At 35.6% G+C, this 4,784-nt stretch overlaps 1 non-coding gene across 1 annotated transcript; it reads left to right on the forward strand.

Annotated features, from left to right (window-relative positions):
• Positions 1 to 1,321: 1,321 nt before the first annotated feature.
• On the forward strand, positions 1,322 to 1,428 carry LOC129314735 (small nucleolar RNA R71). Its single transcript, XR_008594244.1, has one exon. It is a non-coding gene; the product is annotated as a small nucleolar RNA R71 (small nucleolar RNA).
• The last annotated feature ends 3,356 nt before the right edge of the window (positions 1,429 to 4,784 follow it).

Genomic DNA, 4,784 nt, shown 5'->3' on the forward strand with positions numbered 1-4,784 from the left:
GAAATCATATACCTCTTGATCAAATTGTCCCTTTACTTGCTTAGGGACCACTTGTGCTTGTGGAAAAGGAAGCTTCTTCATAATCTCTTGACTTTGCTTTCCTTCTTCCTTCCTTGAACTCTCCTTTCTTGTTTCACTTTGCTCGGCCTCTCCCTCTTTTTCCTTACTAAACAACTCGGCCATAGTCCCCTTTTCCACCTTAGATGGTGGTTGCTCACATATGATCTCCTCAATGTTTTCATCCTCATCATCTCTACAAAAAGATGCATCATTAGGAGCAAAAGAAGAACTAGAAACATTAACATCAATTGAAGAATTTAAAGAGGGCTTCTCGGCCTTCCCTTGTCTTTTGTCTTCTTGTACTCTTTCTCCCAACTCCTTGCCACTCCTCAATGTGATAGCATTAAGATTAGCTTTAGGATTAGCAACGGTGTTGGATGGTAATGTAGAGGCTTGAGCATTGGCTGCACTTAATTGGTTAGCAAGCATATTCATTTGAGAAGTAAGGGCATCAATTTTAGAGTTCATGTTCTCACACTTGTTACCCATACTCTCTACCTTGTTCCCTAAGCCATCATACATGTTTTTATACAAAGAGTTCATTTCAATCAACTGCTTACGTAACACATTCACATCATTAGAAGAGTTCGAATTAGAAGAACTCTCAATTGGAACAAGCCTCCTATCACTATAAGAATTAGAAGAAGGTGTAAGAGAATTACCACTTGGATTGTAGCTTTGAGAAGAGCTACCTTGAGACAAATGAGGTGGAGGGTCACGGCCAAAGGTGTTTTGATAGGATCCTCTTTGTTGATTGTCTTGTAAAGCCACATTTGGATTTGAATAGGAGAAATTAGGATGGTCTCTCCATGAAGGGTTGTAAGTATTAGAATAAGCTCCTTGCCCTTGCCTCCCACCATAGGATTGTTTTCCATTGTAGATAGCATTTACTTGTTCAAACTTAATAGGACAATTGCTTTCTACATGCATAGGTGAGTCACAAAAAGTACAAGAATAAGGGACAAGTGCTTGAGAAGTACTTACATTGCTCACTTGAGATATTTGTGGAGCCAACATTCTCCCAATCTTGGCAGCTAGCAAGTCCACATATGAATCATTAAGAACTGAGGAACCTACCATATTCACATTTCTCTTTTCCCTTGTAGAGTATTGAGCACCACTTGAAGCCATCTTGTCAATTAGTTCCCAAGCCTTTAAGGAAGTGAGGTCAATCAAGCATCCACCACTAGCGGCATCAATGTTAACTTTGTCTCTTGGAATCAAGCCCTCATAGAAATATTGGACTAAATTCTCACTAGAAATTTGATGGTGTGGGCATTTAGCCAAAAGGCCTTGGAATCTAGTCCAATACTCATAGAGACTCTCATCCTCTCCTTGTTGGACCCCATAGATTTGCTTTCTCAAATTGGTGACCTTGGAATTTGGAAAGAATTTATCTAAGAAGAGTCTTCTTAGCTCAGCCCATGTGCTCACTTTCACATAAGAAGGGTAGTTGAAATACCATTCCTTTGCTAAACCTTCAAGAGAAAATACAAAAGCCTTAGCTTGAACATCATCAACATTTACATGCATAGGCTTCATAGTATCACAAACCAATAGGAGAGTATGCAAAAACCTATGGCAATCCTCTCCTGGTAACCCATGAAATTTAGGCAATGCATTAATCAAGGAGGATTTAATTTCAAATTGAACATTAGTAGGAGGAACATATAAGCCATAAGGATTATCATGCCAATTAGGTTGAGTTAATTGCCTAATGCTCCTCTCCTCTCTAGGGTTATGCAAGCCTTCAAATTCATTATTAACATGGCCATCATCATGCAAATTCTCATTCCCATTCCCATGGCCCTCATTATGCACATGCTCATGTCCTAAGATACCTTCCATTGTTGAATTACAAACCAAATGAGAATCAAGAATAGGTTGTGATCTTCTCAATCTAGAAATAGTTCTTTCAATTTCTGGATCTAATTCAACAAAAGAGGTATGTTTTCTTCGGGTCATGCACTAATCAAGCTCAAGAAAATTAAGAACAAAGAACAAACTAAACTAAAATGCAAATCAACATGAAACAATTCAAAACACACAAAAGCAAGAGAAATAATTTTTTTATTTTTTTTATTAAACTCAATAGCAACAAAATGAAAAAAAAATAACACCAAACAAGTAGAAAGAGAGTTAGAAATGCTCAATCAAGAAGCTTTGGCAATTCTGGAATTCGCACAGTAGGCTCTCTGGAGACAGTGAACTTGTGAATTTTCTATCAGCAAATCCACATGATAAATTCCCCTGAAACTTTTATGAGAAACACAAGAGATATACAGGAAAATTATATAAAACTTTTAGATTAAAAATCCTGCCCAATCGTTCCCAGAATTTTTCACAAGTTGGTCCTCAAGTCTGGAGAAACAGGATTTCGTCCAGAAGACCTTCAGAGCTTCTAACAAACTTTCAAATAGGAAAATGGAAAAATTGAAGAAAATCCTAAACACAAGAAACAAAGATAAGACAGCGATAAGAAAAATGAAACTGGAATCAATCAATTTGAACGCACAAAGAGGAAGATATGCTAACTCAAAATTGAAACAGGGTTTTGGAAATCCTCTGTAATGGCTCCCTGGACCTTGTTAGATTGTAAAATTTCCACAGGACACTTCCCACGTCCAAAATTGACCAAACCAATTTTAAAGTGAAGCTAAGATATAGAGCTTTCAATGAAATAAATTTCAAGTTCAAATTCCCTCAGAGACTCATTCCCAGTTAATTTTTAATTTCAGACAGAGACACTAGAAACAGAGTATTTTCAGCTCTACACCAAACCAACGAAAATTGCACTAATTTTTTTTTTCTTTTTCAAAACAGAATAAAAACACTCAAAACACACAAAAAACACTAAACAAAACACAAAACACAAATTTTTATAATTTTTCAAAAAAAATTTTCAGGAACACTAAAAATATAAATTAAGTACTAAACAACCTTAGAATTAAACTTAAACCATTCCCCGGCAACGGCGCCAAAATTTTGATAGGAAATTAGTCGCTTATCCTCAAAATTACACTAAAGCTAACCCTAATGCAATATAGGGCCAACCCTAGGTCATCTCCCAAGGAATGGTTTTAAGTCTAATTGAAAGTTATCTAGTGAAATAAATCAACCAAAGTTTGTAGGAATTTAGTTATCTATCTAATTATCTAAACTAATTACCTAATATGCAAGTAATTAAAATGCTAGTGAAAGTGAGTGAAATGAACTTCCCTTTTTACAATAATGGAACCCTAGAGATTAGTTGATTTTGGACTCATTATCTTCTCATGATTAGGCTAAGTTTAGCTTCCCTTTCCTCTTGACTAAAGCTGTCATGACTTAAGAAAATTATCCTAAGCCAATTAACCTAATTAGCTAACCTCCCTAGGTCTTAGATTAAAGTCCCTAGTTCAATTAACCAATTGGTGAAGACATTAGCCAAGTGATTCATTCAAAATCCTCTCTCAACAGCCATGGTCAAACACATAAATTGAGCAACCACAAGATTATGTCAAGCTACTCAACAACACAAGCATTAACACCACAAGATTATGCAATATTAACACAAGAAATTCACTAATTGAAAAACACAAGATTATGTGCCAAACAAAGAGTGGCAAAATTCAGTCATGGCTGTCCAAGGAAGAAATTAAATGAAACAATCCTCTCTCTTTACATCAACATCAAATTCAAATTAGAATTTATAAGCTAAGATGATTAGACCCTAGATTAAGGAATCTAACCATCTAGTAAAAAGAGAAGAGGATAGGAAACAAAAGAACTTAGCCAATTTGAAGCTCAAGACTCATCCTCCATCTTCATCTCTCTAGGATTCCACAAAGAAACTTAGCCAATCTTCATCTTCAAGAACCCTAGTGATTGCTTGTGAAGGCCAAACTCCATAGCTCTTGAATGATGGAAATGAGCTTCAATCCTTGTGAAAATGGAAGGGATGGAACGAAAATGAAGAGAGGAGAAGAATGGTATGAGTTTTGTGGAGGTTTGGTGGCTGAAAATGGAGGTTAGGGTGCTGGAAAATGAAGAACAAAAGAGAGAAAATGAAGAACACTATGAACAAGAGAGAGAGAATGTGGAAGATGAATGAGATATGTGTTGGATCCCATTTGAGACTTAAAATGGCGTGCTCCTTGGTGTCTCCCATCAGCTGAAGCTTAATTAAAATAAGGAAAAAGAAATTAAAATGTAAATGGGAGCCTTGTCACACTTGCAAGGTGGCAACTTCCTATTGGTTTGTAGATGATTCCAATGTGTGCCTAATTTCCATGTGTCATCCACATCATTTTAGCTGATCTAATCCCTCAAAATAATCATAATTCACGTGCAAACCATCAGCCATTGTCCTCAAGGAGTGTTGACCTCAATTGCCCAATTGATGCACAAGTCACATGCCACCTATGTCACATAAATCACATAATTCAATTAAATAGCATATGATATAATAAAATCTAATTCATGTCCAGAATTAAATTCATAATTAGAAGGGAGAATTTATTAAATTAACCAAGTTTTAGGCTGCACAAAATTATATAAAAATTTTCACACAAAGGCAAACCAAAAACTAGGACAAACTAAGACACTTAAGAAAGTGTTGACTTTTTTATTTAATTACTCCCAAACTAAAATGAATTTTAAAAATATAATTTCACCATTCATCAACTGGACATAAAATGCACTTTGTCAATTTTTCTTGTACATTTTCTCAAAAGTTCATTTTT

The sequence above is a fragment of the Prosopis cineraria genome, unplaced genomic scaffold (assembly GCF_029017545.1).
Source record: "Prosopis cineraria cultivar Desert tree isolate PC_DT_omini unplaced genomic scaffold, ASM2901754v1 PC6, whole genome shotgun sequence".
NCBI classification, from domain to species: Eukaryota; Viridiplantae; Streptophyta; class Magnoliopsida; order Fabales; family Fabaceae; genus Prosopis; species Prosopis cineraria.